The sequence below is a fragment of the Thunnus albacares genome, chromosome 7 (genome assembly GCF_914725855.1).
Source record: "Thunnus albacares chromosome 7, fThuAlb1.1, whole genome shotgun sequence".
In the NCBI taxonomy this organism is placed as follows: domain Eukaryota; kingdom Metazoa; phylum Chordata; class Actinopteri; order Scombriformes; family Scombridae; genus Thunnus; species Thunnus albacares.
This window is the reverse complement of record NC_058112.1, coordinates 30,152,813-30,169,032: the sequence shown is the minus strand read 5'-3', so window position 1 is coordinate 30,169,032 and position 16,220 is coordinate 30,152,813. Positions and strand designations below refer to the sequence as shown.

The 16,220-nt window shown below is 37.8% G+C and overlaps 1 long non-coding RNA gene across 3 annotated transcripts; it reads left to right on the top strand.

Annotated features, from left to right (window-relative positions):
• Positions 1-1,732: 1,732 nt before the first annotated feature.
• LOC122985224 lies at positions 1,733-5,053 on the top strand. 3 transcript variants are annotated; one of them, XR_006404076.1, is made up of 3 exons: positions 1,733-2,004; positions 3,300-3,422; positions 5,018-5,053. It is a non-coding gene; the product is annotated as an uncharacterized LOC122985224 (long non-coding RNA). The 3 variants fall into 3 exon arrangements; XR_006404075.1 differs by having other exon boundaries at positions 1,733-2,008; XR_006404074.1 differs by having other exon boundaries at positions 1,733-2,012.
• The last annotated feature ends 11,167 nt before the right edge of the window (positions 5,054-16,220 follow it).

The window sequence follows — 16,220 nt, the reverse complement described above, 5'->3', positions numbered from 1 at the left end:
AGACACATGATCATTTAAAAATGAGGAGCCACTACAAGGAATTCAATAATTTCATGTTGTAATGTTTTATTTCTTAATTAAACACTTTTAGGATAAAATGAGTGGAAACTTGAAATTAGAACTTTTTCTAAAAAAGGGTTGTTCAATACAGAAAAACAACTCTTATTTACTTCACGTAGTCTTCCTGCTTGAATTTACATTAAGATTCATTACAGCCAAACACATCTTGGAGTTCTGAGAAAAAGAACAAACCTCTTCAAATCCTTCTCCTTGCATCCCCCTCCTTCTGGCCCTTTCCCTCTGCAGCCTCAAAATGGTTTCATTTGTGCTTTTTCCCACATTCACAACATGTCCTGATCATGCTCTGACTGCATGTCAATCATATGAAACTATGTGTTGTATTTTTGATGAGCATCATCTTACCTAGGAAGAGCAGTATTTAGGGTCGTTGACAGAGCACATGAGGAAATCTGTGTCTGCTGCATCTTTCTCCTTCAACATGACTGACAGAGTGCCCTACCCACCCTGATAGTGTGATAGTACAAAACAAACAAAAACATGAATTAAAAGCAGATCAGAATATCCCTTCAAAACCATAATAACAACCCAGCAAACACTGAGACGTTGAATGACCGTTGTCTGAACATCCCATCAAGACGTCCCATTATGGTTCACAAATAGCTTCAGGTCAGATTGTGTGTGTAACTGTGTGTGAACAGAGCAAAATGTCACTGGATGAATCAAGGATAAACAAGAAATAGACATATAAGCAAAACGACAGCCCCAAACATACATGTGAAGCCAAATCGACACAAGAAATGCTTAAAAACACCAATGTTAAAGGATAAGGTCACAATTTTCCAAGTGTGTCTTAAAGGCAGTGTGAACAGGAGGAATGATTATGGCAAGAAAAACATGTTTCAGTGTTCATTTGGGCTCCTGACTGTAAGACAGACTTGAAAAAATTGTGAACCCCTCCTTTAATTTCCTGGAGTGTCCAAGTCAGAGTCCAGACCTCGATCCAAATTGTGGCAGGACTTGAAAAAAGCTGTTTACTCACAGACCGCATACAACCTGACAGAGCTTGAGCAAACTGAGGTAACAGTTTCAATGTCCAGATACAGTAGGTCATGATCATGTTGTTGTGATCTGGCTCCAATTAATCAGCTAAAAATGACGTCAGATGCGATCATCATGAATGATAAAACCAAGGCATCTTATCAACTTACTCGTGGCACAGGAGAACCATAAAACACAGAGACACACCCTTTTCCCGAAGACCTCAGTTTTATAGTTATTGCTCTTTTTTTTCTTTCTTATCGCAGCTTTGACTGTAATTGTCAATGATAACCTACTTGGCAGCTGCTACTTTGTTGTCAAAAGGCAATCAGGGCCAGCTAAAGCCATAGGTCATATAGGCGATCACCGATCACGTGATTTCGTTTTTGGTTTAAAATGAAAAAAGGAAAAAACCATGTGACTTCCGTTTTTGGTTTTTTAACACAAAATCGAATTGGCTGAATGTCCACAGACCTGTGCAATATTCAGTCCAAAAGGGAATAACGATAAAACAAAAACCAAAAACGGGCCGGGTTTGATTGGTTTTTCATTATTTGATTCTGACACCAAAAGCGTTTTTTTGTTTTTTGTTTTGAAACAAATAACAGATTTACCATTTTTTGGTTTTTGAATTACAAATGAATTACGAATTATCCGATGATACCTGGACCGTTTTAGCTCCTAGGAGCGCTTGTTTTGTTTTCTGCTTGAACACTGTATCCCCATATGAGATACGGAGACAGCTGTTACTGTTATCATGGACCAACAAACCACCACCAGCTCCTGCTACGCAGTTGTTTAAAACAAACAAACCCTTGTCACTGAAGCTAGCAGGCAGACTGGAGCCGCTTTCATGAGACAGATGAATGAATCAGAGTTCAGAGGATCATGACATTAACTGACATTAGCGGCATCATATAATAATGTCAGACAAAAGACCACAAAGTAAGTAGGTAAAAAAGCTTTTTTAATTAACATTAGTGTTGTTTTAATCGTCCAGTTATCTGGTGCTGCTGCTTTACATGACAGTAATGTTGATGTAACGTTAGCTTGATAGTTTGGATAGCTTCACTGCTCATGCATTCCCACTGTGTGTAGTTTGTCCACAATTACTGTAATTAACACCATACAAGGTAAAGTTCTGCTTCATGCTCTTATGTACTTTTACTGTAATACTTTAACTATATCAAGCTCATAATACTTATGTACTTTTACTGCAATACTTTAACTACATCAAGCTCATAATACTTATGTACTTTTACTGTGGTAGGATTTTTCATGAAGGACTTTTACTTGTTACTTGAGTATTTTTACATTGCTGTATTGGTACTTTTACTTCAGTAAAGGATCTGAGAACTTCTTCCGCCAGTGATCATATGTGTTATTTTTCACAGGCATCATACTTTTGCATTCATCTCAATGTCAGATAAGTAATAAGGAAAAATGAAAATTGAAAATGTTTCAAGGGCAAAAAGAGGGAATGAGATTAATTAATCATCAGCTTGTACAAAAGTAAGAAAAGTGAGAAAATCCAACATCATCATCAAGAACTGATTTACATTAGCTTCAATTATTTCATTCATTCTTTTACTTCTTTATGTATACAGTTACAGTGACCGCACAGCAGCACAGCAGAATAAACATAGTTTTATCCTTTAAATTGTGAATTCTTTCCTGCTGCAGAGCTAGGGTGCGATCCATCTGAGGTATTTTGGCTTCCTTCTGAGACATTTAGGCTTCCTTCAGAGCCACTTTGACTTCCTTTTGAGCCATTTGATCTCTCATCTGAGCCATTTCGGCTTTCATCTGAGCAATTTCAGCTTCCATCTGAGCCATTTCAGCTCCCTTCTGAGCCATTTCTTCTTCCTTCTGGGCCATTTCTTCTTCCATCTGAGCCATTTTGACCTCCTTCTGTGCCATTTTGGCTTTCATCTGAGCCATTTCAGCTTCCATCTTAGCCATTTCGGCTTCCATCTGAGTCATTTTGGCTTCCTTCTGAGCCAGCTTCTTTTTCTCCTCCTCCAGCTGCTCATGCAGAGCATTACAGACAGTCACTGAGGCATCACTGAGTGCTTGGTTCAGTTTGTTGAATTCTTCTTGGTAGTCATGGGACTTAACCATGCGCTTCACCATGCTGCCGTTGGTGCAATTCTTCAGAAGTTTATCAGCTGGCTTCAGAACAGACCTGACTTTCAACAGAGCGGAATTCAAATTCTCTCTTCTCTTCTTTTCTTTGATAGACCTCGACATCTCCTCCAGTTTTTGGACTCTCAAAGCAATGTTTTTGCATTGCTTGTCATTTCTCTTCACCTCCTGGCACCGCGTACAGATGGACTGTACTAAGGAATGGATGAGATTTAACGGTATGACTTCTGCCATTTCCATAGATGCAGTTGGCCTGAAACAGAATAGAGTGACATTAATCAGACATGAATAAATGGGGACAATAATTGTAGTTGAGGCAGAGATGGTGGACTGAGCTGAAATAAACTGAACTGACCTGAGATGAACTGAAGTAATGTGAACTGATTCTGAACTAAATATAATTATTGAGGTACCCTTACCTTCTGAGTGATGGTCAGGCTGTGGTTGTACTGGGCAGCTTCAGGTGTGATTGTGTGTGACTGTGAGTGAACAGAACAACACGTCACTGGATAAATCAAATATATTAAAAAAATAGACATATAAGCAAAACAACAGTCCCAAACATACACATGAGGTCAAACTGACACAAGAAATACTTAAAAACACCAATGTTAAAGGATAGGGTCACAATTTTCCAAGTGTTTCTTAAAAGTAGTATGAACAGGAGGAATTATTATGGCAAGAAAAACATGTTAACTTTAAGACAGACTTGAAAAATTGTGAACCCGTCCTTTAATTTCCTAGCGTGTCCGAGTCAGAGTCCAGACCTCAATCAAATTCTGAATTTGTGGCAGGACTTGAAAAAAGCTGTTTACTCACAGACCACATGACAGAGCTTGAGCAAACTGAGGGAACAGTTTTAATATCCAGATACAGTAGGTCATGATCATGTTGTTTTGATTTGGCTCCAATTAATCAGCTAAAAATGACCTCTGATGTGATCATCATGAATGATAAAACCAAGGCATAAAACACAAACTCATACACACCCTTGTTTACCAACCTTGTACAACTTTGCTTCTATCTGTTCTCTGTATCAGACAAATGACCCCATTTTTATATCTATTGATCTATTAATTCTTCCTGATTGCAACACTGACTGTAATCATCAGGGGTAACCTACTTTGTAGCTGCTATTTTGTTTCCAAAAGGCAATTAAATGTGTCATTATCACAAGCAAAATAACATGTTGTTTACATGAATACTGAACGACAGAAAAAAAATCTTAAGATTCCGACATCAGCTCTGCTATTAGAAATATAACCACTAGGAGAATCCTAACTTCCTCTGCTGTGTCAAGTCAATTTTTTTGTGTTTTTATATACCCTAACTTGTAAATGTAGTTTCTTAGTGAAATAGTTGTAATAGAGTTATAAAGATTACAACAGAAATATGAGAAAATAATAATAAAATAGAGTTATTAAGACAAGTGAACCCATTTAATTGACAATTATTTACACAAAGTGACATTACTCAGACATCAGATTAATATTTACATCACTTTAATTGTTTGATTACAACAGAAATATGAGACTTTAATTAATCAGATACAGAGTATATGTCATCATCTATTCTGATTTATGATGGTAACCTGCTGCATTAAGGTATCTGTTCATTTCTTATCATGTGTTTTGAGGTGAGTTTTAGATTAAGACTAAAAGGTTTTTAGATGTTGAATTTATTGCTCGATATATGAATAAAACTTGAAAATGGAGCTCGTACCTGTGCTGCAGTGATGTCTGTCTGCTGAGGTCTGATCAATCAAGAGTGTCTGCTCAATGAAATTTTCACACGGCCTTTTATCTTCTCGCAGGTCACACACACACAGAGAGAGAGAGAGAGGCAGAGAGAGAGAGACAGAGAGAGAGAGAGAGAGGCAGAGAGAGAGAGAGAGAGAGAGAGAGAGAGAGAGAGAGAGAGAGAGAGAGAGGGCAAAAGGGAGTTCATGCCCTACATATTCACAAGCAGCAGCGCCTTTACTTTCTGAGGAGGCTGAAGAAAGCCCTCCTGTCTCCTCAGATCCTGGTGAACTTTTACCGCTGCACCATTGAGAGCATCTGACCAACTGCATCATGGTCTGGTACAGCAGCTGCTCTCTAGCTGCTCAGGAAGGCCCTGAAAACCATCCATCGCTGACCTCCATCGTACACGGTGTCTGCAGCAGGGCTTGCAGAATTACCAGGGACCCCCTCACACCCCAACATGGACTGTTTGCCCTCTTCCCATCAAGGAGGCAGTACAGGAGCTTTAGGTCCTGCACCAGCAGGCTCAGGAACAGTTTTTTCAATAACAACATAACCATGCTGAACTCTCAAACCCAGTACTAGGCTTGCCCACTCCCCCTCCTCCCCCTTCTCATTCATGATCTTTGAACCACAGCATAGCCATATAATTTATACTGTATATGCTTTATTCCTTGCACCTTATCTGTAAATATCACCTTGTCCGTACCTTATTCTACTATTTACATTTTCTGTTTGGATGCAAAACTGTGTTTCGTCGTACTTGTACCACGTGCAATGACAATAAAGTTGAATCTAATCTAATCTTATCTATTCAAAACATCACTGACTTTAATTTCAGGGTAATCTTTATTTCCTGGTGACCAAAGTCCCTTCAAAAACTTCGATGGTCACAATAAAATATTGATGTCGATGAATGATTTCTTATATTAAGCATAACGCCAGAAACACAAGATCGAGGAGCCAGTACAAGGAGTTCAATAATTGTGTGATTGCTGGTTCTTCTGGTTCTTCTCACTCTTTATTCTTATTCCGTCTTCTGTACATTTTTTGCCGCGTTTCAACTGCTGCATACTTTGTGCTATAAAAACCATTCAACTGTCAATCTGTGCATCTCATTCAGCAGATGTGTGCTTGTATTTTTCTGAAATGTAACATGTTTCAGCGATTTTATATTATTTTTTAAAACATTAAAATTTATAATGGCAGTCTATGGGACGAACCGTCCAACTGAGTTGGAACCTTGGTCACTTTGACACTCAACTGCTCGGACGTACCTTACAATACAGACGCCATTCAAACTGTAAAATGTTCACAAAACTTTGAACTTTCAAAGTTATCAGATTGTTTAGTGATATCTTTTGTAGTTTTTCAGCAATTTAAGCCCAAAGTCAGGGTTCAGTTTTTCAGACTTTTTCAGGTCTCACCAGTGTGTCATGTGATCAGGCACAGAGGAGAGCACAGATAATTTTAGACCAGAAATGTTTTTCTAAACTGCTGTCACTCCCACAATTTTAACTCCTCAAGCACATATCTTGCCTCAGTATGTTGCCACAAGCCTCCTCTCTCTCACAATGTAAATACATTTCACATAGGACTTATAGTTTTTGAGATCTAAACCTTAATTGATAGAGAGTCGCTGTCATGTTCTCATTGACTGCAATACAGTCTGCAGGATGTGTCTCCTCTCACTGCAGTTTCTTAAACTTACAGATTCTCTCTTCCTTCAAACAGTTTTTACACATATCATTCATTCTCATGTTAAACTAGTCTTGCTTTCACTATTGATGTACAAATCTCTGGGCTTCAAGCTCTAGTTTGAGACAAATACATTTTCATCATCAAAATGGAGATTTTTTCTTCTCACTTTAGTGAATGTCTGTTGGCTCAGTGGTTTAGAACACTGTTCTCTGATCAGCTTCACCTCAGATGACAAGGTTGTGTGTTTGATACCTGCTTACTGCTGTGCTCCTCATAATATTGCTCTCATGTACAAAGTTGCTTTACATCTCTATCATGTACCGTAAGTACATGATAGAAGTATGTTAGCTTACATTAACATTATTACCTAAAATGTGGATTGCTATTCTTGTTAAATACATCTTTTCCAGTTCTACAAGTCCTGTCTGAGTAGTCCAGTGGTTTAAGCTCATGTCACTTCTAGACTTCTTTTAGATCCAAAGGTTGTGAGTTTGAGCCCTGCTTAGGGCAGAACTCAGTAGAGATGAAGGAGTCCAGGTGATGTCAATCTCCTTAATGAGTTTAGCTGAAATACTTTTTTGTCAATTTCATGCAATTGACAGACTAAACACCAAAATCTGGCCTGGCATTGCTATGTGACATGTTAGTTCAATGCATAGCATGTCTGTCTTACAAACATGAGGGTGTAGGTTCAATTCCACCCATTGCTAATTTTAATCTTGGTAGATTTTTCAATACTCTTCAGCTTCCTTTTATGCAATCTGAATCCGCTTTCAGCAATCACACGCAATTTCTACAGAAATTGCATTTCTAGTTTAATGTTGTAATGTTTTATTTTTTAATTAATGTAAAAACACTTTTGGGATAAAATGTATAACATGGTTGATTCCAGGTTACAGTGGAGTGATTCATTACAGATGTCAAAACACTGAGTGGAAACTTGAAACTAGAACTGTTTCTAAAAAAGGGGTTGTTCAATACAGAAAAACAACTTTACTTCACATAAATGAAAACCAAGAGACTTACTTTATGGCTCCATATGTTTCAACCCTCATCCTACAAACATATTTAACATAAAAGGACTACCGACTGTATGAACTACTGTAAGAAACAACCATCATAGCAAAATGGTAAAATATAAATGGGCTGCATTTATATTGCACCTTACACTACATGCCAACATTCACCCATTCACACACACATTCATACACTGATGGCAGAGGCTGCCATGCAAGGTGCCAACCTGCTCAGCAGAGTTAATCTAATTATTCACACTCACGCAGTGATGGTACAGCCTTTGGGAGCAATTTGGGGTTCAGTATCTTGCTCAAGGACACTTTGACATGTGGACTGGAGGAGCCGGGAATCAAACTGCCGATCTTCCGATTAGTGGTCGAAAAACTAACAGATTATTATTATTTTAGGAGAGTTACATTTAATTTGCATATTGTGTAAAATGAAATTATATGCTTTTCTTTAATACAAATTGCAGCTTTTATCCCAAGTACAATTTTGTCTCAAAACTTCAGCAAAGCCAAATCTGACCAGTCTTCATCTGCTTGCAATTGTTGCCAAAAAAACAAACACTAATGTCATCCAAAATTATATTATGGAGATATATTCTAGATTTAGGAGAGACGTCATTTTTTAAGTGAAGAATTGTTTTTATTGAACATGCACATAATGGAGAAATTTGAAAAGTCCAACCCCATTGTGATGTTATCGTATTTATAAAGGGGGAAGTGATGGCGAGAGTAGAAGAGGATATTCTAAGGATATTCAGGATAAGGATAGGATATTCAGCTAAGACATGATTGGCTGATAGAGATTGTGGAGGAATCTGATTTGTTCAACTAAAAGGGTTAACGCCCCTAATTAGTTGATATGAGAGCAGTAGAGGTGGAGGAGAGAGAGAGGGGAATGAGAATGGATGAATGAGTACAAAGATAGTCTTCCTGCTTGAACTTACGCTAAACTTCATTACAGCCAAACACTCTGAGAAACAGAGCAAACCTAAAATCCTTCTCCTTGCATCCCCCTCCTTCTGGCCCTCTCTCTCTGCAGCCTCAAAATGGTTTCATTTGTGCTTTTTCCCACATTCACACCATGTCCTGATCATGCTCTGACTGCATGTCAATCATATGCATGACACACTATTTTACAGTCTTATCTTGTATAATAGAAGATAAACATTTAATTTGATCATCATAAAATGTTTTATTATGAAATTATGTATTGTATAGACTTTGAACATCATCTTGCCGCGGGAAGAGCAGTATTTAGAGTTGTCTACAGAGCACATGAGGAAATTTGTATCTGCTACATCTTTCTCCTTCAAAATGACTGGCAGAGTGCCCTACCCACCCTGACAGTGTGATACTTTAAATTAGGACCCATGGCAAACATGAACTCAAGAAATGGTTCCATCTATCAAAACTGCATAGGCGGAATTTGGTGCTTTTGACTGAAAAATTGATTGACAAAGTCATGAAAAAATGTAATGATAGAATAAAACACCTGTAAGATATGACAAAAAATTAACTTCTGGGGTCTGCAGGTACCCCAGTCAGTAGGATTAAGGTTCTTCCCAACATTTAGAGGGGCACACAGGAATTATTAGACTGCCATTATAGTACAAAACAAACGAAAACATGAGTTGAAAGCAGATCAAAATATCCCTTCGAAACCATAATAACAACCCAGCAAACAATGAGACGTTGAATGACCATTGTCTGAATGTCCCATCAAGACGTCCTGTCATGGCTCAAAAATAGTTCAAAAACTTAATGTTGTGCCGACGTCCACGATGTTACATGGCCATCAGCTGGACGCCCTTCTTGTTCTTCCAAATGTGAATATTTTCTGGTTTCTTTAGTCCTCTGTTACAGTAAACTGAAGTAAACTGAATATCTTTGGGTTGTGGACAAAACAAGACATTTGAAGACGACACCTTGGACTTTGGAAAAGAATGGTTGACATTTTTCACCATTTTATAACATTTTATAGACCAAAAAGCTAATCGATTAATTGAGAAAATAATCATCAGATTGATCGATAATGAATTGGAAAAGCATACATTATTATTAGTTGACATTGTGGGTGTATGTGATGTGTTGTTGTGTGTAGCTTTGTATTTTGTGTAATGTGTCCTGTGTGTTTTTTGCTTTGCGCTGTTTGTTATTGTGTTGTTATATGTTTTAATTGTAAGGGACTGCAGATGATAATTAGCTACAAGCTAACTCTGATACAGTACATCAAATGGTAAAATTTATGTTTAACACTGTACATGAACCCAATAAATAAATTAGGGGAAAATATTTAAATTTTTAGACTGTTGTTTTTTTGGTTGGAGACTCAGCTGTGTAGAAAGTGCAGGGAGCATGTCCTGTTGGCTGAGTTATTCTGTCAATTCTGTGTTCATTACTTGTTTCTGCTGCCCCCAAGTGGACAAATAATCAGTTATTGCAGGTTTAAAAGATAGTCTGCTTTAAAACAGCTGTCAGGTGTCCATATGAACAGTGAAAGAGGTTTTCCTCGCTGTAATCATTCCTCCTGTTCATACTGGCCATTAAAAGATCCCCTTCAAATGTGCTTTCAATTAAAGTGATGGAGGCCAAAATCCACAGTGTGTCTGAAAAGGTCATGTAGTGCAAAAATGCATTTAAAAGTTGATGTGAAGCTTATATGACACTTCAGCAGTCTGAGTTAGTCATATCAAGTGGATATCTGACACATTTACAGTCTTTTTAGCATCAAATTCCCTCTTTGTGTTTCCTCGGACAGAGTTTCCCTGTTGAGCTGAAGTTTCATATTAGCTTCAGATAAACTTTGAAATACATTTTTGCACAGAAGGAGGACTGTGGATTTTGTCCCCCATCACTTCCATTGTAAGTGCATTATGAAGGGATCTTCTAATGGTCAGTATGAACAGGAGGAATGATTACAGCAAGAAAAACAGGTTACACTGTTCATTTGGGCTCCTGACTGCTGTGTTCACTACTTGTTTCTGCTGCCCTCAAGTGGAAAAATCAGTTATTGTAGGTTTAAAGGATAGAGTGTTTTACAACAACAGTCAGGTGTCCATATAAACAGTGAAAGAGGTTTTCCTTGCTGTGATCATTCCTCCTGTTCATACTGGATATTGAAAGATTTAGTGCAAAAATGTATTGATGTGAAGTTGATGTGAAGCTTATATCAGGCTTCAGCAGTCTGAGTTAGTCATATCAAATAGATATCTGACACATTTACAGTCTTTTTAGCATCAAATTCCCTCTTTGTGTTTCCTCAGACAGTGTTTCCCTGTTGAGCTGCAGGTGGAAGTATAGTAACAAAAAGAGGGACTTTGGCACTAAAAAGACTGTAACATTGAAAGATATCTACTTGATTTGACTCATTTGGACGCTGAAGCTTCATATTAGCTTCAGATAAACTTTGAATTTGAAAGTTTGAATTTTTGCACAGAAGGAGGACTGTGGGTTTTGTCTCCCATCACTTCCAGTGTAAGTGCATTATGAAGGGATCTTCTAATGGTCAGTATGAACAGGAGGAATGATTACAGCAAGAAAAACAGGTTACACTGTTCATTTGGGCTCCTGACTGTTGTTTTAAGACACACTTGAAAAACTAGGAATCCGTCCTTTAATATAACTTTTCTCCTATAGGTGAATATAATTTTCTATCCTGCCAACAAGTGATCACATAAAAAACAAAACAAAACACAGAAGCAATTTTTCTGACAATTTTATTTTGCACAAAATTGATAAAGTGCATAAACAAGAGGAGTTCTCAAAATCTTTCCATAACTCACATTTTTCTAATTTTAATGGTACAATCACCAGTTATGGATAAGAAAGTATATTTTAATTTAAGAAGCAATTATCAAAGTAAGATACATAACCCCACATGAAAGATAAAATCAGCTTGCTGTGAAACTAAAACACATCAATAACAAAATGATATTAAATGATATAGAAATGATATAGAATTTATTGAGAATGAGGCAGGAAAAAACAGCAAACCAACAATGAGCCATGCTGACTGTGTCTCATCTCTTCATACTTTAAAAATCATTATGGCACCAATAGTTTAGTCTCTAAACTTCTCACATGGTTTCATTTCAATAAATGTTCAAATGATCCAATATTTCACCAAAAATCAAAGATTAGAGAAAAAGTCCAAAAACTGAAAACAGATTTGTGTATCAGAACTTTGTTTTTTCTTCTTTCCTCTCCCATTAATCATCTTACGACCCCTCAGATTTATCTGCTGACCCTTTGGAGGGGCCCGACCCCTAGGTTGGGAACCACTGGACCAAAAAGCATTAATAATCTAATAATGTCATATATAATAATATATCAGTCAGAGGGACCAAATCACTACTTTTACTGCAATACTTTAACTACATCAAGCTCATAATGCTTATGTACTTTTATTGTGGTAGGATTTTTCATGAAGGACTTTTACTTGTTACTTGAGTATTTTTACATCTTTTACTTCAGTAAAGGATCTGAGAACTTCTTCCACCAGTGATCATATGTGTTATTTTTCACAGGCGTCATACTTTCACATTTGTCTCAATGTCAGATAAGTAACAAGGAAAAATGAAAATTATAAATGTTTCAAGGGCAAAAAGAGGGAAAGAGATTAATTAATCATCAGCTTGTACAAAAGTTAGAAAAGTGAGAAAAACCAACATCATCATCAAGAACTGATTTACATTAGCTTCAATTATTTCATTCATTCTTTTACTTCTTTATGTATACAGTTACAGTGACCGCACAGCAGCACAGCAGAATAAACATAGTTTTAGCCTTTAAACTGTGAATTCTCTCCTGCTGCAGAGCTAGGGTGCGATCCATCTGAGCCAATTCGGCTTCCATCTGAGCCATTTCAGCTTCCTTCTGAGCCAATTTGGCTTCCATCTGAGACATTTCAGCTTCTTTCTCAGACATTTCGCCTTCCTTCTTAGATATTTCTGCTTCCTTCTCAGACATTTTGTCTTCCTTCTCAGACAATTTGGCTTCCTTCTTAAACATTTCCGCCTCCATCTGAGACATTTTGGCTTCCTTCTGAGACATTTCAGCTTCCTTCTCAGACATTTCGGCTTCCATCTGAGACAATTTGACTTCCTTCTGAGCAATTTTGGCTTCCTTCTGAGAGAATTCAGCCTCCATCTGAGACATTTTGGCCTCCTTTTGAGAAATTTTGACTTCCTTCTGAGAGAATTCAGCTTCCATCTGAGACATTTTGGCCTCCTTCTGAGACATTTTGGCTTCCTTCTCAGCCATTTCGGCTTCATTCTGAGCCATTTTGGCTTCCATCTGAGCCATTTCTTCTTCCTTCGGAGCCATTTCGACTTCCTTCGGAGCCATTTCGACTTTCTTCTGAGCCATTTCGGCTTCCTTCTGAGCCATTTCGGCTTCCTTCTGAGCCATTTCAGCTTTCTTCTGGTCCATTTCGGCTTCCATCTGAGCCATGTTGGCTTTCTTCTGAGCCATTTTGGTTTTCCTCTTAGCCATTTTGGATTCCTTCCGAGCCATCTTCTTTTTCTCCTTCTCCAGCTGTTCATGCATAGCATTAAAGACAGTCAGTAAGACATCACTGAACCATTTGTTCAGGTTGTTGAATTCTTCTTGATAGTTTTGGGCCTTGGTCATGGCCGTCATCACGTTGGCATCAGTGCATTTCTTTATTAGTTCAACAGCTGAATCCAGAACAGGCTTGACTTCCAACAGAGCGGAGTTCAAATTCTCAGATATTTGGTTTGAATCCTTTTCTTCGATAGACTTCAACATCTCCTCCAGTTTTTGGACTATCAAAGCAATCTGTTTGCATTGCTTCTCATTTCTCTTCACATTCTGGCACTGCTTGTAGATGGCTCGAAATGAAGAAAGGATAGGATCTAACGGTAAGAAATCTATCACATCCATAGCTGCAGGTGGCCTGAAACAGAATAGAGTGGCATCAATCAGACATGAATAAATGGGGACAATAATTCTAGTTGAAGCAGAGATGGTGGACTGAACTAAAATAAACTGAACTGACCTGAGATGAACTGAAGTAGTGAGAACAAATTCTGAACTAAATATAATTATTAACTAAGGTGAATTAATCTGAGGCTGGGTAACGTCTGCAAACTTGTGGCTACTAGAATGCACAATAAGTCCTCCAAATTAAACGACCAAATATGTAGTTTGACCATGTGACTCCAGAACGACACATAGGAGCGTTTTCTAATCTCACGCCTTTATCAGCCGTAATTAGCAGGACCATCATTTGTCTGTGCTTTCCAAAACTGTTACACATCACTGTTAAACAATAATGATGTTTAATGATGTGACAACGCTGTGGTTAAGGTCTGGTTAGGTTCAGGGAAAGATCATGGTTTGGGTTAAAATGATCATTGTTAAGGTTAGAGAAACATGCTGTGTATTAAAGTTACTAAAGTTAGGCCACTTTCGTTGTCATGACTACAATAATAACCACGGAGTTAAGGTTAGGGGACAATCGTAATTACTTTTTTTTTTAAACTGTCAGGAAACAAACAGCGGTCTCCTGTGGCAAAGTCCACTGTTCAGTTAATGCCTCCATCCACCCTCCTCCTCTGAATGAGGAAATCTGTCCACATATATATACGTCATCTGAACTGAACCACTGACTCACAGTTACTACAGCTGCTAGATGGCATCTGTCACTCAATCATAACTATATGTCGTTTTGGGTGACTGACATTACAACCTATTGTGTTGAGAGTAGGAATTGTTTCAACAACCCTTTTCATGTACATATGGGTACATGAGTATTGTATTATTGAAAAAACCTGAACCTATACCTGAAACTAATTGCATATAAAGTAGTTGAAACTAGCTCCACCTCCAGCAGCTCCAACAGTAACATGCTGCCCTAACATTGATGCTTCAGTATTAATAATCTAATGATGTCATATATTATCTATTTTTCTGCAGAGCGAGTAGTTTTACTTTTGATACTTTTTGCTGTTAACATTTCTGTACTTTTACTTGTAATAGAGTATTTTTAGATTGTTGTATTGGTACTTTAACATAAGGATCTGAATACTTCTTCCGCCACTACTTATGAAGACAGAGGGTGACATCAATGCAGCAAAATGTGGTGACTTAAAAGTCAGAGAAAGTTGACATGAAGGTTTATGTTTCAAATTCTGATCTGACAGGAAAATTCTTAGTGGTGAAACCAGTGCTGAGGTACCCTTACCTTCTGAGTGATGGTCAGGCTGTGGTTGTACTGGGCAGCTTCAGGTGTGATTGTGTGTAACTGTGAGTGAACAGAACAACACGTCACTGGATAAATCAAATATATTAAAAAATAGACAAAATAGACATATAAGCAAAACAGCAGCCCCAAACATACACGTGAGGTCAAACTGACACAAGAAATGCTTAAAAACACCAATGTTAAAGGATAGGGTCACAATTTGCCAAGTGTTTCTTAAAAGTAGTATGAACAGGAGGAATTATTATGGCAAGAAAAACATGTTAACTTTAAGACAGACTTGAAAAATTGTGAACCCGTCCTTTAATTTCCTAGCGTGTCCGAGTCAGAGTCCAGACCTCAATCAAATTCTGAATTTGTGGCAGGACTTGAAAAAAGCTGTTTACTCACAGACCACATGACAGAGCTTGAGCAAACTGAGGGAACAGTTTTAATATCCAGATATAGTAGGTCATGATCATGTTGTTTTGATTTGGCTCCAATTAATCAGCTAAAAATGACCTCTGATGTGATCATCATGAATCTGATTTGTTCAACTAAAAGGGTTAACGCCCCTAATTAGTTGATATGAGAGCAGTAGAGGTGGAGGAGAGAGAGAGGGGAATGAGAATGGATGAATGAGTACAAAGATAGTCTTCCTGCTTGAACTTACGCTAAACTTCATTATAGCCAAACACTCTGAGAAACAGAGCAAACCTAAAATCCTTCTCCTTGCATCCCCCTCCTTCTGGCCCTCTCTCTCTGCAGCCTCAAAATGGTTTCATTTGTGCTTTTTCCCACATTCACACCATGTCCTGATCATGCTCTGACTGCATGTCAATCATATGCATGACACACTATTTTACAGTCTTATCTTGTATAATAGAAGATAAACATTTAATTTGATCATCATAAAATGTTTTATTATGAAATTATGTATTGTATAGACTTTGAACATCATCTTGCCGCGGGAAGAGCAGTATTTAGAGTTGTCTACAGAGCACATGAGGAAATTTGTATCTGCTACATCTTTCTCCTTCAAAATGACTGGCAGAGTGCCCTACCCACCCTGACAGTGTGATACTTTAAATTAGGACCCATGGCAAACATGAACTCAAGAAATGGTTCCATCTATCAAAACTGCATAGGCGGAATTTGGTGCTTTTGACTGAAAAATTGATTGACAAAGTCATGAAAAAATGTAATGATAGAATAAAACACCTGTAAGATATGACAAAAAATTAACTTCTGGGGTCTGCAGGTACCCCAGTCAGTAGGATTAAGGTTCTTCCCAACATTTAGAGGGGCACACAGGAATTATTAGACTGCCATTATAGTACAAAA